Here is a 26273-nt window from a genome sequence, read left to right as displayed (position 1 = left end):
TGGGCCACCGATCATGGCTTCAAGTTCTCTACTTCTAAGACTTGTGCCATGACTTTTACGTGGAAACGGGTTGTTCTTCGTCCCTCTTTGTCACTTTATGGTCATCCCCTTGAATACAAAGATTCCACGAAGCTTTTGGGGTTATTCCTTGACACTCGTTTGTCTTGGTCTCCCCATATCTCTTACCTCCGTGTTGAGTGCTCTAAGGCCCTTACCCTCCTTCGGGTCTTGTCCCATACTTCTTGGGGGCAGATAGGCGCACTCTCCTTGCATTACATTCCTCTCTTGTCCTGTCTAAGCTCGATTATTGTTGCCCTGCTTACTCGTCTGCTTCTCCTTCTACTCTTCGCCGTCTTGATGCTTTGCACCATACTGGGTTGCGCCTCAGTTCTGGTGCCTTTCGTTCGACTCCCGTCTTTAGCTTGTATGTTGACACTGGCTTCCTGTCTCTCCAGGACCGCCGTGATCGCTACTGTCTTCGCTATCTTGCGCGGTCCTTACAACATCCTTCCTCTCGCCTCTGTCGTGCTTTAACTTTTACCCCTCCTGCGGTTCCTGTTCCTCTTCACCACCTCCCTCTTTCTGTCCGGTTATCTCGCCTCCAGGATTCTCTTTCCGTTCGTATTTCTAATGTTTCTCCTCGTGTTGTTCCTTCTTTGCCCCCGTGGAGAGTCCCTCTTCCGCGGTTTTGTACTTCCTTGACCCGTATCACTAAAGCTTTTACCCCTCCTACGGTTCTAAAACGCCTTTTCCTTGAGCACTTTTCTTCTCACTCCCGCTCCGTTTCTGTCTTCACCGATGGGTCCAAGTCGGCGGACGGTGTTGGCTACTCTGTTGTTTTTCCTGATCACACTTATATGTGTCGCTTACCTCCGGAGACTAGCATTTTTACAGCGGAACTTTATGTTATTCTCTATGCTCTTCGTCTCCTGCTTTCTCGTTGTCAGTCTTCCTTTGTAGTTGTTGTTGACTTTCGTAATTCCCTCATGGCTCTCGGGTCCTTTAATCCGGTCCCTCCAGTAGTTGTCGAGATCCAGCATTGGCTGTTTCTTGTTCACAGTAAATTTAAGTCGGTTGAGTTTTGTTGGGTTCCCAGTCATATTGGTGTGTCTTTAAATGAGCGTGCGGATGCTGCCGCCAAGGAAGCTGTCCGCTCTTGTCCCATCTCTCGTAAAGGCAATCCGTATTCCGACTTTTACCCGGTTATCCATTCCTCACCCGTTGGCAGGCTTCTTGGTTGTCTGTTACTGGTAACAAGCTACGTACTCTTAAATGTTGTGTTTCCTCGTGGCCGTCCTCCTTCCACCGTAACCGGCGGTGGGAAACGGCTCTGGCGAGGTTGCGTATTGGCCATACTCGCTTAACCCATGGTCACTTGATGGAGCGCGGCCCTGCTCCTTATTGTCCTAGTTGCATTGTCCCTCTTACGGTCGTGCATGTCCTTGAATGTCCTGACTTCCAGGACGAGCATGTGTCTTGCTTTCCGACCGCCCCTCGCGGTCACCTGTCCCTCAATAGAATTCTTGGCGACTCTGATACTTTTGATATCGTTCGCCTTGTGTGTTTTTGTTCTCGTATTGGCATCCTTGGCGATATTTAGCGCCCTCTGATTATTTTGTGCATTTGATGGTGCTACATAGCATTCCCAGTTTGGTGCCTTCTTTTGATAATTACTTACTTTCTTGTAACTCTTCCAAAGGTTTTGCTTAAGAAATACATACTTAAGTTTTAAGATGTACTCATAAGGGCTTCCATGCTCAGAGAAACTGTACTTACGTCATCCCTAAATTTTAAAATTAATCTTTGTGTCTTGTGTTTTATAACATTTCAATTGGGTTTATTGTCAACTCATTCAGGAATCCTCGGGTCGCGGGTTAAGATCTCTTGGCCGTTCAACCCTTTAGGATGGCCAAATTATCTTGGCTGTCCAAACCATTATGGCTCCACACGCACGCTGCCATTCATGTGAGAACTAAGATTTTAGTACAGGATTTAGAGAAGACAAGATGTGCAAGATTCTCGCTCAAGAGGGCTTAAGAAAATAGTTTACTCTATCCTTGCAGTGACGTCACAAGTATTGCAATAATATTAAACTTAATTCATATTTTAACCTGAATAATATTCAAAATACCTATATTTGAGTATAAATTTGTAGTTAGGCTTAAAAGCTAAAAATCATGGTGGTATATTATTAGAAGTTTTAAATAGTTAATTGTTATAATTGGAAAATTTCCTATTTTAAGTGTAAAATGATCCAGTTATAAATGAATATGTATTAGTAAAGAGTGACTCTTCCCTTTTAATATCTGATTTTTGTTTAAAAAATTTATACACCCAATTGGAAAATAAGATTTCTGGTATATATACAATTTATTAATGATAAAAGATACAATTTGTATAACATTCATGTTTATAAAAATACTGAAGGGAGACAAATTCAGTTTTAGTAATAGTCATTGTACTACCCATTACTCGTTAATTTAAGAACAAATTATAATTCACATATAATTTGTTATTATGAGAAGCTTTGTCTTTTGGTTGTCTAGATTCTGTTTGTCCGTTCGTTTTAATCTTTTCATTTTTCCTAGGAGGAATCTACAAACTTTGTTGTCTTTTCAGTTGTCTAGATTTTATTTATTCATTGTAGCCTCAATATAGGAATACAGGGTAATAGTTTTATCCAAAGGTTGCTGGGTATTATTCAGGCTGTTGACATGTTATTAGATTCCACAGCATTCTTAGAGAAATACTCCTTGAAGTTCACCCTTGGGACACCGATAGTGGTTCGGCGGGGTATGTCTGCAGAGTTTCACGTTTATGATTGCTTTATGTTGTGAGAGAACCTTGGGCGTCTTGAAATAGCAAAGTGCCTTATCTACCCAGCGTCACTTAAATAAGGACGTGGGGGTTAAATCTTTCTTAAAGTGTAGACCTCTTGTTCAGGAGGGCAACTAGCTCCTTTCTCCGATCAAACCACTCCGGCGACTTTTGAACCTTCACATACGACATTGTTATCCATACTTCCCATGCCTTTTAAGACGTCGAGCTTCGGTGTACTTATCTGAGGATAAGAAAACATTAATATGGATGCAGTGCACAAATAGTAATTAAATATATAAATCATTTAAAGAATGACAAAGCTTAAATTACATTCTCTAGAAAGGTGAAGAATGAATATATGAATAAATCTATAAGGAAAAAAAGCCCTCAGTAGGGTTCGATCTTACGACTGGGTTGATCTCTGACGCATCTTATTCGACTGCGCCACGACAGGGTAAAAAAAAAAAAAATGCCAATTTTAGTGCACCTGCCCTCACAAGGCTCCCACAGCTTCTACAGGGAGAAGGTTCGAATCCTCATCACGGCCATTATGGATTTGTTCATTTGATGCATCATGCTATTGTGATTTCTGTGTAATCAGATACTGGTTCGGTAACATGGTAGAAATTGTGCGGAACCAATTACCGCGTAACATACAAGTGGGGTACATCGATTGTTTCAAGCATAGGTTAGACATTTGTTTGAGACTGGGTGTATATAAACAAGAGCCGTCTCGTATGGGCCAATAGGCTTTCTGCAATTGCTCATTCATATATTAACTTTTTAATGGGGTTAATACGTGCAATGAAGCTAATTTTTTTACTGGGAGACATCAAGTGCTACGAAATGGACGAGGATTAATCGAACATTTACGAAACCTTACATCTTTCCTTTGTTATGGCGGTTTAGTTTGCATTTATCGAGCAATTTAATAAGAGAGGTTGTACTTGCCATGAACTTCTCAATTAGTCGACGAATTATGTACGCAACATACGTCTGGTCAAGCTCATTTACCCCTCCATCTGTGAAATTACGAAATAGGAACGTTATTTAATATTCAACCTGCTTTATATATATATATATATATATATGCAAATTCAGATTTTCTTTAAAACAAATATACATTGTTTTACCGATACATTTATAGTCACTAATGTTTGTACCTTTCAAACTTCGAGTAAGTATACTCGAGGTATTTTAGTCATGGTTCAACTGATAGTACGTGTCTAGGGACCCGAGTTCAATCCCATTGCAGTCCTTCCATATTTTAGTGCATATACATCACTATTTAAAAGCAGGAACAAAAATACAAAAACCTAACGTGGCTTCTTTCACTACAAGCTTAAGAGACCCAGCTTTGTTTGGAGGATAATCTGTTGATCTTTGACAAATTTCCCACTGACCAATTCTAACTCGTCTTCACTACTCATTTATTAACACTGTCCCAACTCCTTACCCGTCTAGTATGAAGTAGCCGAGGGTGATGTGCCTGTAGGCTGGAACGGCTGCAACATGTTCCATCTTCTTTGCTTTTCCTCACAGAGAGAATCTCAGTTCCTTCATGTCATGTGCAGGCGACGAGTCAACGTGGCTAGAGCATGTCGACCAGACCACACTAGAAGGTGAAGGGACGACGACGTGTCAGTCCGTCCTGGACCATTCACTAGGCATTGGCTAATTCCAAGCCACCCTTGGAAAATACCACTACTGTGTATTCGTATATTGTGGCCAAGGTGAATGAACCTGACAAACGCCATTTAGACGAGACAGAAGAAGTTTAAGACGACGACAAAGTTTGTTGATTTCTCAGACGACTGAAATAACTGAAACAGCCAGCGTCGTCTTAGATGGCTTAGGGAATTTTGACACAAGTGTCATCTTCGTAAAGATTCACAATCTTTTCGATCTGCGGCGGGTGATTGTTGCCCTACTGGACAAGCAAGGTCTACGCCTACAGAATTACAGTTTTGAGCCCCACGTCCCATTATTCAAGCGACGGCGGGTGAATGAGAATGAACTTGCTTATTACAAGAGACCCACCGTTCAAACCCAACATCGAGAAATCATAAGAGATCTGATCAAATCTGCAAATATTCCCTGCCGAACGAAAATCTCCATTCCAAGGGTGGGGTTCAAAGAGTATACCCTGAAGTATGCTTCCCAATCTACAAATATGCCCACGTCAAGTGGGCACTTTGCTAATTCCCAGCCAACCTTGGAAAATACCACTACCGTGTATTCGTATATTGTGGCTCAGATGAATGAACCTGGCAAACGCCATTTAGACGAGAGAGAATAAGTTTAAGACGACGACAAAGTTTGTTGATTTCTCAGACGACGACTGAAACAACTGAAACAGACAAGGAGGACAGTCAAGACGACGCCAGAGCTTCTCATAATTACAAATTATATGTAAATAACAAAATTTTAATTCAGTATTTTTATAAACATGATATAATATGATTTATGATTTAAATATAATATGATTTACATATATGATTTGTATCTGGTTATTGTATATAATAAAAATATAAAAAAATGTATATAAAATAATGTATGTATATAAAAAATTAATAAATTTTATTGTATAAAAAAAATGCAGGGGGTAATGATGTTGGTCAAGTTAGGAGTGAGGAACCAACAGATTCAGGATAGCCATTGAATTAGTTAGGAGCAAGGGAGGAATCTCGATCATATGTGGCATTCTTCCAAGAAAGGGAGTGGGAAATTAATGGATATCGAGGGCACTTTGTGTCAATTGCCGGCTGGAAAGATTTCAAATCAAATGCAATCTTTCATCTACAAATGGGAACACTTGTATGGAAGAAATGAAATGTATGCTCGTGATGGGGTGCATCTATGGAGGGCTGGGGTTGTTGCGAGCTCGATGGAACCAGTGGTTAGAGGTGTTCGGGTTTAAACTGTTAGTAGATAGTGGTACGGGAATTTATTTGGAGGAGAAGGTAATGAAAGTATGGGTTTGTGGGAGAAAGGAATTGGCGAAATGATCAGGGAAAGAAAAGGGCCTCAAAATAACAATTCACTTAGGGTATATTACACTAACAGTAGAAGTCAAAGAAATAAAATTAACAAATTAAATGCTCTTGTCTGCACAGAAAACAAAAAAATATTATTGCACTTGCCGAAACGTGGATGAATGTAGAAAATAGAGAACTATTAGCCGAATATCAAATAAATGGATTTGAACTTTCACACAGATCGATATATTAGACGAGGAGGGGGGAGTAGCCATACATGTTAGGGACAATTAGAAATGTAGTCTCAAAGAGGGAATCAAAACCGAGCCACAAACTATTTAGATACAATTAAACGAAAAAGCATAAATTATTATAATAGGAGTTATATATAGGCCACCAAATTTCGACAGAATGGAAGCAAAGCATCTATGGGATGAAATATCTAAAGCATCTAGATCTAACAGCATTTATGTCATGGGCGACTAATTTTAGTGGAATAAACTGGTTGAACAAAACAGGGAATAGTGAAGCAGAAGATTTCCTAGAATTAATTGAAGATTGCTTTCTTACACAACACATTAAGGAACCAACTCGGGAAAATAATTTTAGATTGTGTTAACCAACAGCGAAACAAATTAATGACATCGAAATAGGTGGTGAGCTAGGGAACAGCGATCACAAAGAAATCAGATTTTGCATAGAATGGAATAGACCTGTAAGAGAAAATTCTGTTAAAGTGCCTGATTTTCAAGAAGCTGATTTTAATAGCCTAAGAAATTTTTGGGGTCAAATAGATTGGAAAGTCTTGGGTCTGGGGTGTGGGCCGGTCTTTGAGCGAGACATGAACCCAGCGATAGGCGACGTAAAAAGGGATTTTATGTAGATTTAATATATAAACTTTAAAAATATTCTAAAAGCACAGTAACGTTGTATACCATACAAATTGAATAAATCGAATACTAAAGACCCAAAGTGGATAACAGAATTTAAAGAACCTTATAGGTAAAAAGAGCTTGGCACAAAAGGATTAAGAATGGGGAAGTCAGTTTAGAACAGGAATTCGTATAACTAGTTAACATGTTAAAAAAAAAGATTAGGAAAGCATAAAAAAAAAAATATGAAGTTCGCATAGCAGAGTAAGCAAAGTCAAAACCTAAAGGGTTTTTTCCAGTTATATCGAACTAAGACTAGGGAATGGATAGGTCCATTAAAAACCGGGACAGGTCAAATAACGGATAATGACAAGAAGAGTAGTATTTAACAAATATTTTATATCTATTTACTAAAGAAGAACTTAACAATATGCCTTCAGCCGAACAAGTCTCTGGGTGGGGATGAGGACAGGTTGACTAGTATAGCAGTTACCAGGGAGGATGTAATTAAACAATTAGTAAAACTAAAACCAAACAAATCCCCAGGGCCGGATTAAGTGTTTGCCAGGGTGCTTAAAGAATGCAAAGAGGCGCTTTCCGAGCAACTGTCTACCATATTTAATAAATCAAGAGAGTTAGGCAGAGTGCCAGATTCATGGAAGGTAGCTAACATGGTACCAACTTTAAAGAAAGGAGATAGATCACTTGCGTCAAACTATCGGCCAATTAGCCTAACTTCTATTGTGGGACAGTTATTTGAATCAATAACTGCAAATACAATTCGTCTCAATCTTTAAAGACAAATTAAGAAAAGAGTCGCAACATGGTTTTACAAATGGCTGTTCATGTTTAACAAATTTGCTAATTTTATATTCCAGCATAGTTGAGGCAGTTGATAGTGGTAAGGATTGTGATATGTACCTTGACTTTAGCAAAGCTTGAAATACAGTGCCACATGAAAGACTAGTTAAAAAAAAAATAGAAGCTCGGGGTATTGGGGGCGCTGTATTAAGTTCGATTAGGGCATGGCTATTCCAAAGGAAACAGTATAAATGGGGTTAAGTCAGAGTGGGATAAAGTTAGTGAAGTACCTCATGGCTCTGTCCTGGGACCTCTGTTTATAATATATAAATGATTTATATTCAGGTTTGAGTAGCAACATCTGCAAATTTGAAGACTATACAAAAATCAGTAGGGAAATCAACACGAAAGAAGACTATCACTTCAAGTTGATCTAATTAGCGTTTTAAAATGGTCAAAAGACTGGCAGATGCAGTTTAATGCTAATAAATGGAAAGTTTCGAGGCTAGGTAATGATAGAGTTACAAGATAAGAGCTAGATGGTGTTGAGATTGCGAAGTCGGATTGTGAAAGGGATCCGAGAGTTATGATTAGTAAGAATTTAAAACCAAACGATCAATGCATGAATGTTCGTAATAAGACGAATAGGACACTGGGATTTATTAATCGAAGCGTTAGTAACAAGACACCTGGTGTAGTTCTTTAGGTATATCTTGCTCTGGTTAGGCCCCATTTAGATTATGCAGTCCAGTTTTGGTCGCCGTACAATTGAATGGATATAAATTCCCTTGAACGTGTCCAGCGTAGGATGAGAGTTAATTCCCCAAATAAGTCTTTCATATGAAGAAAGATTAATAAAACTTAAATTGCATTCACTGGAAAGATGAAGAGTTAGGGGTGACATGATAGAAGCTTACAAGCGGATGAATGGACATAGAAGGGGATATTAATAGGGTATTAAAAGTATCAACTCAAGACAGAACACGAAACAATGGGTATAAATTGGACAAGTTTAGATTTAGGAAAGACTTTGGTAAATACTGGTTCGGTAACAGGGTTGTTGATATGTGGAACCAATTACTGCGTAACGTGGTGGGGTCCCTCGATTGTTTGAAGCGCGGGTTGGACATTTATACGAGTGGGATTGGGTGGTTATAGATAGGAGCTGCCGCGTATGGGCCACTAGGCATTCTGCAGTTACCTTTGTTCTTATTCTCTAGTCTATGTCGTCCTGGACCAGTCTCATGTCGATAACTCATCTTCACTAGCTTTCCAGTTAGACATTTTGGATGCGATCCAAATTGAAAAAAAACCATCTTAAATTTATAGGCAAGCAGCGAAGGAAATCTTGGAAGAAAAAGCAAGGCAACAGGTACGGAAGGCAAGGTGTAATAAAGGGGGAAATTATAGGAATAAGAAAGTTAGAGAAAACTAGATAAAAAGGGTAGGCTTATGTTAAGTCATGTTAGAAAATTTAGAACATTTTAGTATATACTGTTACAGGGAAAAGTCAACAGCAAAAAAGCCAGGACTTAAGGCGATTCAGAAGAGAGCATTGTTTGCGTCTGCAGACGACACTTTCAAGTCTCATTTCATCAGCAGACTGAACTAGATCGCTACGAAAAGTGTTAAGCGAACTTTATGTCAGGAGGACGAAAGATATTGGTAACAGTTTAAGTCCAGATATGAAGGAAAGGCAAAGCCCAGTGCAACTAATGTTGGTAGCAGGATGAAAAAGATATCTTTTAGCTTGATAATAAGCAAAGTAGATAAAAATGTGAAGGGTAAACAAGGCCAGAGAATGATTATAAAGAAAATATCAGAATCAAGGAATCGAGCGTTGAATCCTAGAGCGATGAAGAAGACATAGGAGGACATTTCTTAAGAACGTAAGAATAAAAGACAATGGCAGAAGGCCAATTGGCCCGTACGAAGCATCTTATTCGCAAGATATCAATTCATGTCCAACCCATGTTGGACACAAAGAAGGGAGCCACACCTTCCATGTTTCGCGGTAATTTGTTCCATAAATCAACCCTGTTACCTAATTAGTATTTACCCGTGTCTTTCCTAAATATAAAAAATAATCTAATTTATACCCATTGTTTCGTGTTCTGTCTGTTTTATACTCTTAATATATCCCCTTTATGGACCATTTTTCCACTTAAACCTCTCATGTCAACCCCCCCCCCCCCCCCCCCCCATCCCCTAACTTCAACTTTCCAGAGGCTGCAATTTAAGCTTTATATTAAATTATTTTAATCTGAAAGATCTCCAATTTGGGGAATTAACTTTGCCATCCTACACGGGACACGTAGGAGCGAGTTTATATCCATTCTATAGTACGGGGACTAAAATTGAAGTGCATAATATAAATGGGGCCTAACCAGAGAAAGATACAGCTTAAGAGCACCAGGCGTCTTGCGACGAACACTGATTAATAAATACCAGCGTCTTATTTGCCTTATTACGAATATTGTTGGGATCCAACTGTCATGGATACTTTTATCCATATTACCCAAATACGTGGGTATCTTATGTGTAGATATATATATTATCTAATTATTGCCACTTCGTTAGATGTACAGTTACATATACTTTAAAATTGACAATGACAGTCGCACTACTCCTCCGTCAATTTTTCTCTTCCGACCCCATTTACTTCTCTAGACTACGAAACATTAAACCTATCTATTATGAAACAGTAAAGTAATTTTTGAGGCTCCCTCAGCCAACTACACCTATATATTCCGTCTAAGACGGAATATATATATATTTTATATATACTGGAACCCCAAACGTCTGTAGAACTTTTTCTACCTTCTTGGGCGGTTCAATTTCATTACTATCCTGATGCCGATTTCTGAAATTCTCTACGGCGTTAACCAAACCATCTTCCACTGGTACTTCGAAAGATTGAGATCACCTCGTCGTAATTTTTACAGAAGGTTGGCCACACACACACCTACGACGTGTCGAATGGTGGGTGTCAGTAGAGTACTGGCTTCTGCCCACATTCCGGCAGGTACTCATTGCCTCGCCCGGTGATTCTGATTGGCCATCAGAATTACCGCCACCGGACGATCGTTAACGATCGCTGGTCGTTAACAACCCTGCATGGTTGTTAACGTCGTTCTCCCTGCACCATTGAGCAAGAAAAATATTACTCTTAATACCACCAATTCTATTCCGATGCAACGCAATACGGAACTTTACGTAACACTCCTCCCCCACCCCCCCTAGAAGGTGAAGGGACGACGACGTTTCGGACGATTTTTTGGGGACAAATATATTGGAAAGTCTTGGGTATGGGGTGTGGGCCGGTATTGGAGCTAGACGTTAGCCCAGAGATAGGTGACGTAAAAAGGGTTTTCCATGTGGATTCAAAATATAACCTATTTAAAAATATTCTAAGCGAAGTCCAGGAATGTAGTATACCATATAAAATGAATAGATCGAATACTAATGATCCAAAGTGTATAACAAAGGATCTGAAGAACCTTTTAGGTAAAAAGAGAGCATGGTGCAAAAGGATTAAGAATGGGGAAATCTGTTTAGACCAGGAACTCGTACAGAAATAATAAAATAGAGACAAAGAAAGCAAAAAGAAACTATGAAGTTCGCATAGCAGAGCAAGCAAAATCAAATCCTTAAGGGTTTTTCCAATTTTACCGAACAAAGATTAGGGAAAGAATAGGTCCATTAAAAACTGAGACAGGTCAAATAACATATAGTGATGAAGAGATGAGTGGTATTTTTAATAAATATTTTGTATCTGTATTTACTAAAGAGGAACCTAACAATATGCCTTCAGCCGAACAAGTCTATGTGGGTGGGGACGAGGACAAGTTGACGAGTTTAGCAGTTACCAGGGAGGATGTTCTTAAACAAATAGTAAAACTCCAACCAAACAAATCCCCAGGGCCGGATGAAGTGTTTGCCAGGGTGCTTAAAGAATGCAAAGAGGAGCTTTGCGACCCACTGTCTACCATATTTAATAATACAATAGAGTCAGGCAGAGTGCCAGAGTTATGGAAAGTTGCTAATGTGATACCAGTTTTTAAGAAAGGAGATAGATCACTTGCGACTAACTATCGACCAATTTGCCTAACGTCTATTGTGGGAAAGTTACTCGAATCTATAATTGCAAATAAAATTAGTGTTGATCTTGAAAACAAATAAATAATTAAGTCGCAACATGGTTTTATAAATGGCCGTTCATGTTTAACAAATTTGTTATCTTTTTATTCTAGCATAGTTGAGGCAGTTGATAGTGGTAAGGATCGTGATGTTGTGTACCTTGACTTAGTGCCACATGAGAGACTGATTAAAAAGATACAGGCTCATAGTATTGGGGGTGCTATAATAAGTTGGATTAGGGCATGGCTATACCAAAGGAAACCAGTTAGTATAAATGGAGTCAAGTCAGAGTGGGAAAATGTTGTAAGTGGAGTGCCTCAAGGCTCTGTGCTGGGACTTCTTTTGTTTATAATATATATAAATGATTTAGATTCAGGTTTCAGTAGCAATATTTGCAAATTTGCCGTCGATACGAAAATCGGTAGGGAAATTAATTCGGAGGGGGACTCACTATCACTTCAAGTTCATCTAGATAGGGTTTTAAAATGGTCAAAGGATTGGCAAATGCAGTTTAATGCTGATAAATGTCAAGTTCTGAGGCTAGGTAATGATGATAGAGTTACAAGATATGAGCTAGATGGTGTTGAGATTGCGAAAGGGGTCTGGGAGTTATGATTAATAAGAATTTAAAACAAAAGGATCAATGCATGAATGTTCGTAATAAGGCAAATCGGACACTGATTTATTAATCACAGCATTAGTAACAAGACACCTGGTGTTGTTCTTCAGCTATATCTTGCTCTGGTTAGGCCCCATTTAGATTATGCAGTTCAGTTTTGGTCGCCGTACTATAGAATGGATAAAAATTCACTTAACCGTGTCCAGCGTAGAATGACTAAGTTAATTCCCCAAATTAGAAATCTTTCATATGAAGAAAGATTAACAAAGCTTAAGTTGCATTCACTGGAAAGGCGAACAGTTAGGGGTGACATGATAGAGGTTTATAAGTTTTTTTGTTTTTTTTTTTACATGCAAAGCATGCAATTTAAATACAATAAAAATACAGAAAACCGAAAGGAAAACAATAGACCACCGGCCAGAAGGGCCGACAGCAGAACACAACAAAACACATACACAAGAAAAACATGAAAAATACAGCATACATCAAAGCACAAAACATAATACAATGGCAAACTAGCAATTACAGTAACACAAAACAACACCTCCAGAAAAACAAAACATACATCAAGAGGCATAGCATGAAACATAACAGGACAAACACAATACTGTCCAAACAAAACAAAGAACAAACACGTACAACAGGTAAAGCAATATAAAAACAATACATTAATAAAAAACACACCAAGCCATCCGCCCCATAAACAAAAGGCAAGGCCAAAATAAACAATAACAATAAACAAGCAAACCACGCACACCTGAAAACAAAACAGGCACAAACACAACATACATGCACTGGCCTGAAGGACCGAGAATGAAACAACAGTGTACATCAAGAAACAGAACAAGACACTTCAGCACAAAACAAATCAATACACATCCATACAAAGACACTAAACACCGGCCTGAAGGGCCAACAACAAAAACAAATGAAAAATACAACAAAACAACTATCAAGAGAACAAACATAAGACCAGCCTGAAGGGCGCACAATAGGTACAACACAGTTCAAACAAACCACAGGTCCAAGCACACACCAAACACACAGCAAGCAAACAGACTACGAAAAGATCTCATGCTTGTCCGGCCACTCTTCCGCCGGGAATCGAATGCAATACGCCTCCCAAAGTAACATAAGGTCCTCCGAAGCAGGGTCATTTTGGAGCGTACGAGGATCAGGCATTAACCGAGCCCGAGGAATCTAGGTGGTAGAAGGGCACCACGGAACAGGACGCACACGGTCATCAATGTCAAAACGCAACGGATGGTCAGCATCATTTGCCACTCCGGAGGCCAAGATGAGAGGGAGAGGCTCCTTCCCATGAGGCCGGGCAATGGGCAGCGCACTGGGAGCCTCCTCGGCTGCTTCACAGGGCCCCTCGTCAACCACCGAACGTTGTACCTGCTGGGACCCCCCACGCTTGGCATCCTTCTTCAGCACCAGCTTGATGCCTTGACTCGCACCAGGACCCACACCATCCACGTCTGTAGGAGCAACCACCTTCCACTGCATAGAACCTTCTGCAGGAGAAAGAACAGGATGTAAATCAGACGCACAACCATCGTCAACAGCAGACACATGGACATCAGCCACCACCAGCGTCGTAGAGCGCGAAGCACCCGGAATCGCCACACCATCCCCCGAAGCTCCACCCGCGTCGTAGTCCGCCACATCAGCCCAAGCAGTAGAAGAGCGCCTAGAACGCTTGGGCACTGGACGCACATCCTCATAGCCGGAGGTGGACCTAGAACCACCCAGAACCACGGGCCTCACGAACCGGGCGAACCAACGCCCGTCGCAGCACCGCAGCAGCCTCAACCACATGGGGAACCGGGCCGCACACAACAGGACGCTCTGCAGCCCCCCCCCCCCCCCAACACCCAACACAGCCGCAACACCTGGCGAGGGTGCAGGACCAGGCGCAGCAGCAGGAGTCGAGGAAGATGCAGACACACTCGGCTGAGGGACAAGCACCGGGGGCATGTCGGGTGACGCATGGGGGGCCGCAGCAGCAGCGACTGGGACCTGCCCCTCCTCATCCCCAGAATCCACGCCCTGAGGGAACGGCGGGAAATCCTCTTCCCGGAATAAGTTAACGGGTGAAGCAGGGGCCTCAGAGCACCCGGCAGCCTGATGCCCTAACTGGCCACACCAGAAGCAAGTACGGAGCTGCCGGGCATAGTACACCCGAACGTTGTAACCCAGCAGCCGGACAGAAGATGGGATATCTGACCTCAGGCGCATACCTAAGGTACGGACGTTCGTCTGCTTCCCAGCATACTTCCCTGAGGAAAGCTTGTTCTCCCGCATACTGATGACAGCACCATACCTCCCGAAGAAACGCTGGAGAAGGTCTTCAGGGAACTACAGGGGCGCACCGTGCACACTGACATATGTCAGGGCACCATTTTGGTCCGAGATCGTAACGGAGCCTGCGCCATCCGGCAACCGCAACGAACGCCCTTCGTTCCGCCGGAGGAAGTCCCGATACTCCTCCTCCCCCACGAACTTGACAATCCCCCGGTGGGCCGTAACAAGCTCAACATCATACACAACTTTCACCGGGACACGAAGCATGTCGCACATAACTCAGTGGCTGGATAGCCAGCCTTACACGAGAATTCCAGGCCCAATTCCAGGCCCAACTTTGGGAATATTACACTAACAGTAGAAGTCTAAGAAACAAAAAGAATCTAGTGCTCTTGTCTGTATAGAAAAATATATTTAACTTACCGAAACGTTGATGTAGAAAAAAATAGAGAACCATTAGCCGAATATCAAAAAAATGGATTTAACCATTTCACAGAAAAAAGGGGTGGAGTAGCCATTTATGTTGGGAACAATTTGAAATGTAGTCTCAGAGGGAATCAAAACCGAGCTACACCAACTATTTGGAAAAAATTAAATTTTTAAGCAAATAATCCTATAATAGGAGTTATATATTAGGATGACACTTTTGACATAGCTAGATGGCATAGGCTATAGCTCGGCCTCTTGATATAGCTCGAGTGCATAGGGGAGTTGTGTAAAACCCAGGTTTGTGTCCGACTGCAGGATCCAACAAGTTCAGTAGTTAATCAAGTTATTATTTGGAAATATTTCCCCATATCAAGTAAAATGATAGTTATAAATGAATGTCTTCATCACTTACTACCCGATTTTATTGTATAAACATTATTGCACAATTAGAAAAAAAAGATTTCTGGTTTATATTCAATAAAGTTAATGATAAAATACAATTTGTATAACTTTAAAATAAAATTTTTGTAACATGTTTATAAAAATACTTTAGAGACAAATTCAGTCTTAGTACTTGTCATCGAACTAACAATGCGTTACTTTAAAAACAAATTAATTATAATTTACATATAATTTATAATTAGAAGCTTTGTCGTCATCTTGGTCATCTTTGTTTCAATTATTTCATTCTCCTGGGAGGAATCAACAAGCTTTTTAGTCTTAGATTGCGTCTTTGTCTAGATTGTGTTTTAGTTTCAGTCATCCGAGCCTCAATATAGGAACAGGGTAATAGTTTTATCCAAGGGATGCTGGGTATTATCCAAGAGTTTGTTTGACATTTACGTTCGTAGATGCGACAGCTTCGGAGTATACACCTTTAAACCCACCCTTGGGATACTGACTTTTTTCGTCGGTGTATCTCTTGCAAAGTTTATCAGATCTTTTACGATTTCTTTATGTTGCGAGAGAACAGTCTCTTTTAAGAGTTCATCAGGTAGTTCATTCTGGGTAGTTCATCACCGCTTAAATAAGGTGACGTCGGGAGTTGAAACTGTAGTTCTGCAATCTTAGACCTTGTCCAGGAGGTCAACTAGCTCCCCCCTCAGATCAAACAACTTCGGTGACTTTAGAACGTTCACATAGAAGACACTTTCGTAGAAATTTCTCAGGCCATCTAACACTACTTACAGGTTCTGTACTTTCCTGAGGAGAGAAGGAACACGTTAATATGGATACAGTGCACGAATAATATCTAAGAATCATTTGAAGAATGACAGCCTGAATTACAATCTCTAGAATGGCGAAGGAATACATAAAAAAAAAACGTGAATAGGGTTCGAACTTACCTCCGGGATGATCCCAGACGCGCCTTATGCGACAACACTGTAAAAATATTGCAACTTTGGGTGCAACTGCCCTTACAAGCCTCCCACAGTTTCTACAGGGAGAAGGTGCGTCTGGGATCCCAAACGTAGGTTCGAACCCTCATAACGGATCTTATGGATTTGTTCATTTGATGCATCACGTTATTGTGATAGTGTAGAGAGAATAGTAGTTCGGTAACATTGTTGAAGTTGTGCAGAGCTAATTACTGCATTACAATACAAGGAGTACCTTTATTGTTTGAAGCATAGGTTAAACCATTTATGAATGAAATTAGGTGTGTGTGAACAAGAGCCGTCTCGTATGGGCCAATAGGCTTTCTGCAATTACTTTTATTCTTATGTTCTTAACGTTTCTGATAGGGTTAATAGATGCAATGAAGTTAAATTTTTGACCGATTGTGGTAGACATTAAGTGCTACAAAAGGGACGAGGATTAATCAAATATTTGAAAATTTTAAATCTTCATTTATGGAGGGTTAGTTTGCATTTATTGATCAATTTAAGAGGTAGGAGGAGGTTGTACTTACCATGAACTGTTCAATCAATTTACGAATGATGAACGCAACAGCCTCATCTGTCAAGAAGCTTATCTACCTCGCTCCATCTGTGAAATTACAAATAAAATTTTTTAATTTATTATTTAACCTATGTATATGCAAATTCAGGATTTTTTTTTTAATCTTTAAAAGTTTTACCGATACATGTATACTGTCGCTAAACCTTCCAAACTTCAAGTAACTATTAAGAGATATTTATTTACTCTTAGTTCAACTGGTAGTACGTGTTGAGGGACGAGTTAAATCCCATTGTAGTCCCTCCATAGTTTATCGCAGATAAATCACTTGCGAGTTTTATTATGTTCAGTAATGTTATGGCCACTATGGGTCGCAACCGGGTTCTTTGATGGTAGAGGCAAAATGATAGTATCCGACCCCAAGTCGGTACTGGCCTTCAAAGAGTATTAGGTAGTGTAATAAACCTAAAAAGGTGGAGGGGGGGGGGCATTGAAGCAGAGCTAAACACACAATATATTCCCATCACCATAAATAAACAAACGGAATTATTACTCTATTTGGAAATATATATAGGTGCCGCTCTCATATAGGAGACCGAGCACTCTTGACGCGAATATAATGTAGCCTTCGTTAATGTTCGGGCTCCGCTTCCGACCTTACTAGCCACAGTACCAGGAAATACCCGCGAGCCTACCAACATTATCACGAAGTGCCTCTCTACCCAACAACCACTCTGCAGCCAAGCGCTAGCAGAGAACCTCAGCCACGCGCTGATTAGGGCCCCACTTCACGGACAACTACAGAGGTATCGCACCCCTGGCAGAAGCCTCTAGCAACGGTCTAGCAACAGAATAGCAACGGTCTAGCAACGGTCTAGCAACAGAATAGCAACGGGATAGCAACGCTCCTCAACACGCACTTTACTCTCTGTCGTCTCTCCCCTTCGCCAGTCCCTGGATATGACGAACTCTTCCACCACTACTCCACTAGTATTAACAACACTTCTGATCGGCGGCGGCTTACTTAGTTGTCAGACGGGACTAAGTTGGGCGAGTTCAGGCTGCTCAAGGTAGACTTTCATCCACAGTACCACTGCTGCCCCACGGCACCTCTGTGGATACAGACACGTCATCAGTTCTAAGGTACGGGAGACATTAGGAAGCAACACTTACTCTTTTGGACATTGACATTTATGCTCGTAGTAACTACAGATGGCGCTGGTCTTGAATTGCCTTATCACCAGAGGTCACTCACTACCACCTCACTGGTTTCTCAAGGCAGGAATCTTGAGCCAATTACACCTACTACGCCACCCCCAATAGATGGCGTTGTCCAGGTAGAGTCCAATTCCATGGGGGTTTGAGAGCAGACTCACAGATGGCGCTGAAGTCGCTCCTCCATACGTCAACAGTGTCGTTGGGTTCGTAACAAATATATTAAAATCCAAGAACCTAACATTGTTTCTTTCACAAGCTAATAAACAAGCAGCTTAGTTTGGATAACATAATCTGTTGAACTTTTAATGACTTTGTAAACTCCCACTGACCAATTCACCTAACACTCTCTCATCAGTCTGGGTCGGCTGCAACATGGTCGAGCTTGTTGTTGTTGTTATTGTTATAGATTCAGCTACTCGGAACAAGTTCCAAGTAGCACGGGCTATGGTGAGCCCGTAGTGGACTTACCTGGCACAGGAGCGAGGCTGTGTGTGGGTCTGGTCGAGCTTCTTGCCTTCGCTCCAAAGAGAATCTTGCAGTTCCTTCATGTCGTGTTTCACGTTACCTGACAGGTCCAAGTTGGCGATGTGGGTAGGTTCCGTTCTGGTAGTCATTTCGGATGCCATCTGCAATGAAACTTACACGTTGTTGTTGTTTTAAATTTAGCTACTCAGAACTAAGTGTTCATGTAGCACGGGCTATGGTGAGCCCGTAATTGAGTTCGGTTATTCGCGATAACCTTGTTACTGTGATATTTGGGTCAAAGTTTCAAATAGAGGTGGGGATTCCTCCGTTTTTCCAGTTTATTTTTCGCTTCTGTTTTAGTGCACTGGTTTTAGTCTTGTTTTAATAATAAACAATTTAATCTTGGTGGCGGATGTAGATGCAAAATGCTCACTAGAGAGTCCCATTCCTCAATGGCTTTTCTAATCATTGTAGTCGCGGTGGAATGTGCATCTAATGTAGCTGGCGTCGTTGGATTAATGTTGAGTTTGATGCGCAGGGGTTCAGTAGCTTCATATTCCAATAAGTAGTGCATTAGTGGCGCCTCTGCTTCTGTTCCAGAGATATGACACCTTTTAACTATTGTGTTCATTACCTCTCAGCAGCATTGGTAACCAAGTCTGAGTCTGTGTATGGCTACTGTAATGTCTCTGGATATCTTTTTGCCAGGCTTGAAAGAGGAGTAACTAGTGGCTTGTTCGTACCATATCGCAGTGGATCTTCCTTCCGCTACTTTGGCTCTGTGGCGACTTTTGATAGTTGAGAGTATTTTCTTCTTTATTTGCTCTTTAACCTGTGAAAAACTTGGAGGTATTTGAACCTGTACAACAGGTAGAGCAGTGGCAGTTTTTGCTAGTGAGTCTGCCTTTTCATTACCATCTATGCCAATGTGACTTCGTATCCAATTTAGGGTGATTGACAGCCCTAGATTATGGGTCTTTTTTCCTATATGTTGGATTTCTGTGAATCGAAAATTATCTCTGTGCTGACTGGATAACAGTGCCTGGAGCGAAGATTTAGAATCGGTATGAATGATGACATCATGTAAATTATTCTCAATTGTCGGCCTCCTTCAGGGCATATAATTCTGTTTGTAATGTTGAGCACCCACTATAAATGCGCCAGTAAGCTTTATGGATGGTAGTGTAAACTGCTGCCTCAGCAGAACCTCTTTCTTGATCAACTGATCCGTCTGTGAAGATGTGAGTCGTTGTTGGTCTTGAGATGGTTTCCATTTGTTGCTCTATGACTACTTTGAGCCTCTGCGAGTCACATGCTGATTTTTTAACTGGTAATCATTCAGTGATTATCTTTAGACTCGACTCTTTTCCATGGAGGAGGCTGCCAAAAGTGTTCATATAGTCTATCTTCCCCATTGTTTTTAATGGTCCATTTCAAGTCCACTTTCTCTAGAATCTTGATCAGATTATCCATCCATGTACTTGTTCTATATTGAAGGTTTTTCTGAAGCGATCTCTGTATGCGGTCTTTGATTGACAGTCTGGCGGTGGTTCCAACAAGTTCTGCTGTTATGGGAGCTATCCTTCGTTTGATCCGTAGAGATTCTCTCTACGCGTCCATATAGGTGGTCCGTGGGATCGGATGCGCCCCGGCTGCCCGATACCGGGAAATAGCGGAAGGATGGGGTCCCTATAGTCTCTTCAGGCCATAGACCCTAGAAGATTTTCCATGTTTGGTGAAACTAAAATGTGAACGGTTGAATCACAAATACTTTGGTTCCTGTGGATACGACGATCTGTCGTTGTTCTGTATATTGGTGAGGTTTTATGGAAAACAAAATCGTTTGGGCACGTTTCCTTAAACCAATGCTTCTGCTCCACCTCCCCCCCTCGTAGTGAATACACGGGAGTCAGGCGACTGTTGTGGGTTGTATTCTGGAAAATGTCAAGGCCTTGAGAAACCTTGATAATTCAAATAGCTTTTCTTCCCCCTACAAAGAGTGACGACATTTGATGAATAAATCTCTTAGTTAACGTCTGTTTGTGAGGGTAATATTGTGACAGTCTTGGTAGTGCGGAGTACCGTTATCAGTTGGCATGTATACTGAGCGATGCTTATATCTCCCATTGTAGTATACTTTGTGGTTTACTATTTTTTTTGTATTATACAATGTAGTGTACTCTTTTTTGGTTATTTTATGTGGTTTACTTTTTTGGTTGGTGGACTCGTTTTTTTGGGTTATACCATGTGGTATACTTGTCTGTTTCATTAGATAAGGATTGCGTTCGATTACAGTTCAGATTCCTGAAGGCAGTATAGCCTGCTTATATTGTCTAACCTTTCATATTCCGCTGATTGAACTCGGTATATGTGTGGCGTGTGGGATATGTTTGGGCGCTGTTGACAGAAACCTCCCAATGAGTTTGACTGTTGAATTCGTCTTCTCTTACAGATATACCCTTATATCCAGTGTCCTTATATCCGGACACTGTCTTTCCTTTCCGCCATTTTTGTTACTTTGTATCCGGTCTCCTGCTCCAGCACCCATTTTCATTACCTTATATCCGGCCTCATGACCCAGCACCTATTTTCATTACCTTATATCCGGCCTCATGACCCAGCACTCATCTTGCATTTCATGCAACACATCACTTGCCACGAGTGATCGTTGAATGTTATAAGGGCTTTCTTTGCGCACTTTTAGTCCGAGTGGGCGTGCCTGTGTTCTTATCTGTGCTTTTGTGCACAGCGCAATTTTTGTGTTTTGGTTTAGCGACAAAAAGGTAAATATGTTTAGTGATGTGTTTCTCTGTATTTTATCTAAAAGGAGAATGTCCTGACGAGTGATTTCTGGAGCCGCCGAAGACCCATTCACTCAAGTGGGAGGAGACCAGGTGCAAGCATTGATTTTAGATACTCCTTCACTGCTTGTTCTGGCTGTCTCTGTCTCTTTCTCCCTTTTATCTTTTATATATATACAAGAGTTGTTACATTCTTTTACAGCCAATAGCACGTATAGCGTTTCGGGCAAGTCCTTAATCTTAATTTTCCCCGGAAAACGACCCGTTATATAGTTTAACAACTAGGTACTTTCAGCGCCGTGGAGAGGGGAGACCTGCTGCCTGGGTAACAGCTTCTCCCCCGAATCAACCTACCCTGGCTTTGAGCTCTGGTGAGGCCACTCCAGACCGACAACCAGAGCGCAACTCAATAGTCTCTTGAGACTGATGGATGCCAACTACTACCCATATGGAGATGAGGAGTCACAATAACGTGGATGAAATATGTTGACCAAGCCACACACTAGAAAGTGAAGGGACGACAACGTTTCTGTCCGTTCTGGACCATTCTCACTCGGACTGTAGGTACCTATACACTACTGGATGAACAAAGGCTAGAGTTAAGGATTGGCACCCAGTAAATTCTCCCCAGGCCAGGATACGAACCAAGGTCAAAGCGCTTCCGATATGCCAAGCATGTGTGTTACCACTTTCCCATGGGGACTGCGAATCTCCACGGAACTGTTTACTCAACAATCTGGCTGGCTTTAAACCACCGTCTTTCGCCTGGGCAGCCGGTTATCTAGGATATGGTTCTTAACCCACCTTGTAATTGATCAGTTACAAAATATCAAAGCTATCAAATATCGTTATTAGTTAAAGCTACTAACTAAATCTCCCAATTAAGGTTACGAAACAACTCAACTGAGGTTACTAACTAATGATATTGAAACTACATGTATATTTTAGTGCTAATACTTGAATATTGCTTTCTTGGCTGCGATTCTGCTAAAAATGAGATTCAAGAGGTGATGGGACGAGTTGAATGGGGTTGTTGATGCAGGGGGTAAATGTTCTCGATGAGGGGGAGTAGGAGGGATGGGATGTGATTGTACGAGGAAGGGAGAGAGAGAGAGGGGGGGGGGGCAAAAGGGAGGGAAAGTATGAATGGGAAGGAGGAGGGTGGGGGGGGGGGGAATGAGGGTCAGCAGCAACTTGAACAATAGCCTTTTTTTCTCACAATGAAAACTATTTTAATTTAAAAAAAAAGTTTTCTGTAATTGTCGTCATGTTGCAGCATAGAGGCAAATGTGTTTTATTTCTGTCCTAAAATATATGAATATATTTTCTTTGTTTTCTGTTATAGCTCGATAGTGTTTTTTTGTACATTAAAAAAAAAACTTAGTGGGTATGCCCTATATCGATAGAAATGGACGGGAGATTTAGACAATAATTACAATCGAATTAATAACATCAAGCCAACCAAATACCAATTTCATGGTTATTTCGTGTGCATTGTGCGGGGATTATTTACTGCATATAAAGTGAAGCCAGACGATATAGTAGCTACAAGTTCTTTGCTACAGGTCCAAGAGATACATGCTCTGTATACTACAGCTGTCGGCACACATTAACACCTTCCTGGTACAGGCGTCCACCGCCTATGGCGTAGGCACATCGGGGAGGAGACACACTCCTAGCCCGCCTCGATCGCTTTGAGACAGGCTGCCGGTCGTCTGAGCTATCACTCCAATCAACATTTCCAGGGGCGGCTGAGACGGGAAAGCCGACGGCGTGGGCTGAGATGCACCAACCCCCACACCACCACCCAGGCAAGCTGCAGGATCCGACACTGGGGCAACAGACGGCAGGGAATCAACACACATGCCAGCACCAGGAAACGGGTTCGGGGCCGAAAACGCCGACAACAGGGTTGACCCGGCGTGCCTCACACCCCGGGAGGCTCCACCTGAAACACGTCCGGGGCTAGCCCGCATGAAACACACGTACAGGGAAACCCAACAAGATGGTATATGATCCCTGAGGCGCATGGCGAGAGTGCGGGTCCCACACAGGACCCCCCCGTCTACCTCCTGGTTGGGTAAAAAGTCTTTGTGGGCGTTCATCCGCACACAAAGAACCCGCCCAAAACTTGCAAAGTACCGACGGGATTTTAGGCAACGAGAAAAGCATCACAGCAGCCATCACAGGCCGACGAAAAGTTAAGGAAAAAGATATGTGTTTAGTCAACAGGCCGGATTTATGTGTTGGGAAGACTTCATATTTTTGTATTTTGATGAACTAATCGTATTTTGTTTTGTATTTTAATGTTCAGTAACCACACAAAACTACATATTGTATCACATAACTATCAGAATTAAGATGAGGGAAGGGGGGTAGGGGCAATTCATATATTTGTCTGATCTCATGCTTCTTCATAAAAAGTTTTGCTGTTTAAAATTTATGCGCATTATTAACTGACTGTTGTTTTTAGTTCGACAGTAATAGTTCAAGTATCCTTGTCCAGGTAGGGAATCCAAGGCAGAATTCTTGCAGGGGAATCCAAATCAGAGCTCTGATAGGTAATCCAAGGCAGAGTCCAGGTGGTGGGGGGTGGGGCATAGTGCCTGGAGTTCTTGACTAAAGATCAAAATTATTTCATTTCTTTTAAAAACAAAAGAAATCCATACCTACATTTAAGGATGTAATCATCATCATATGAACTTCCATGATCAGAGAAATTGTACTTATATCATCCCTAAACTTTGAAATTAATCTTTCTTTGAAAAAAAGGAGTCAAATATAATTACTTCTACTTTATAGTATTTTAGTTGGGTTCATTATTGACTCATAATCAGGAATCCTCGTGTCGAGGGACAAGTTCTGATGGCCGTCCAAACCGCCACGTTCTCTTGGCCAGCCAAACCGTCAAGTTCTCATGGCCGGCCAAACCGTCAAGTTCTCTTGGCCGGCCAAACCGTCAAGTTCTCTTGGCCGGCCAAACCGTCAAGTTCTCTTGGCCGGCCAAACCGTCAAGTTCTCTTGGCCGTCTAATCCAATATTGCCCCGCACGCACGCTGCCGTTCATGTGAGAACTAATCTTTATAAAATTGGGAGTTGGGCTGTTTTATTTGAATCAGAACTGAATATATTGATTTGTTTAATATATGATGTGTTAGATTTTATCTCACTTACAAGGCCAAAGAAAATAGTCGTTACTCAATCCTCGCGGTGACCTCACAGATATGACAGAATATTAAACTTTTAATTCATATTTTAAGAATAAGCCTCAAAATACCTACATTTAAGTATTAATTTGTAGTTAGATTTAAAAGTCAAAAATCCTCCTCGCGGTACATAATTAGAAGTGAGTTTTAAGTAGTTAATTTATGTTATAATTGGGAAATATTTCCCATTATAAGTGTAAAAGGTTCCAGTTATATATGAATATGTATTATAAAGGGAAGAGTCACTCTTACTATCTTGGTGATTTTATTGTGTAAAAATTATTGCATCCAATTGGAAAATAATATTTCTGGTATATATACAATAAAATTTATAAATGTTATTTATATTCAAATAAAGATACAATTTATATTGTATCTTATATCACTAATAATACATGATTTTATAAATCATGTTAAATTATATATTATATGTAAATCATAAATCATATATTATATTTAATTCATAAATCATATATTATATTTAAATCATAAATCATATTATTATATCATGTTTATAAAAATCCTGAATGAAGACAAATTCAGTTCTCGTTACGTTAAAAACAAATAAATATTATTTATAATTTACATATTATTTGTAATTATGAGAAGCTCTGGCGTCGTCTTAGCTGTCCTCCTTGGCTGTTTCAGTTGTTTCAGTCGTCGTCTGAGAAATCAACAAACTTTGTCGTCGTCTTAAACTTTTTCTTTCTCGTTTAAATGGTGTTTTTGTGTGTTTGTTTCAGGTTCATTCGTCTGACCCGCAATATACGAATAAACGGTTGTAGTATTTTCCAAGGGTGGCTGGGAATTAGCCAAGTGCCCACTTGACATGGGCATATTTGTAAATTGGGAAGCATACTTCAGGGTATACTCCTTGAACCCCACCCTTGGAATGGGGATTTTCGTTCGGCGGGGAATATTTGCAGATTTGATCAGATCTCTTATGATTTCTCGATGTTGGGTTTGAACGGTGGGTCTCCTGTAATAAGCAAGTTCATTCTCATTCACCCACCGTCGCTTGAATAATGTGACGTGGGGTTCAAAACTGTAATTCTGTAGGCGTAGACCTTGCTTGTCCAGTAGGGCAATAATCTCCCGCCGCAGATCGAAAGGATTGTGTGACTCGTGAATCTTTACGAAGATGAGACTTGTGTCAAAATTTCCTAAGCCATCTAAGACGACGCTCAGCTTCCGTTCTTTTTTCTGAGGAAAAAGAAAGCACGTTGTTAATATTGGTGAATAGTAAGTAAATATATAAGAACTATTATTTAAAGCTTAAAAACTTAAATTACATTCTCTAGAAAGGCGAAGAATGAATTAATATGAACAAATCCACAAGGGCCATGAATAACCTACGTCCGAGATGGCCCCAGACGCGCCTTATTCGACTGCGCCACGACATGGTAAAAGAAAATGGGCACTTTGAGTGTAACAGCCCCTCACAAGGCTCCCACAGCATCTACACAGGGAGAAAGCGCGTCTGGGATTATCCCAGACGTAGGTTCGAACCCTCATGGATTTGTTCATCTGATGCATCACGCTATTGTGATTTCTGTGTGTAATGAGATAATATTCGTTCGGTAATATGGTTGAAATTGTGCAGAACTAATTACCGCATACCATAATGCAAGTGGGGTATCTTGATTGTGTCAAGCGTAGGTTTGACACATGAATGAGATTGGGTGGATATAAACAAGAGCTGTCTCGTATGGACC

At 41.0% G+C, this 26273-nt stretch overlaps 2 long non-coding RNA genes across 2 annotated transcripts; both read right to left on the bottom strand.

Moving 5' to 3' along the window:
* Positions 1–4445: 4445 nt before the first annotated feature.
* Positions 4446–10463, bottom strand: LOC138368776 (uncharacterized). The gene is made up of 2 exons (XR_011229680.1): positions 10292–10463; positions 4446–5170 (listed from the first exon to the last, which is right to left on the bottom strand). It is a non-coding gene; the product is annotated as an uncharacterized lncRNA (long non-coding RNA).
* Positions 10464–16075: 5612 nt separating this feature from the next.
* LOC138368775 (uncharacterized) lies at positions 16076–18029 on the bottom strand. The gene is made up of 3 exons (XR_011229679.1): positions 17893–18029; positions 16882–16958; positions 16076–16172 (listed from the first exon to the last, which is right to left on the bottom strand). It is a non-coding gene; the product is annotated as an uncharacterized lncRNA (long non-coding RNA).
* Positions 18030–26273: the final 8244 nt, after the last annotated feature.

The sequence above is a fragment of the Procambarus clarkii genome, chromosome 26 (genome assembly GCF_040958095.1).
Source record: "Procambarus clarkii isolate CNS0578487 chromosome 26, FALCON_Pclarkii_2.0, whole genome shotgun sequence".
Taxonomy (NCBI): Eukaryota; Metazoa; Arthropoda; class Malacostraca; order Decapoda; family Cambaridae; genus Procambarus; species Procambarus clarkii.
This window is presented reverse-complemented; position numbering and strand designations above follow the sequence as displayed.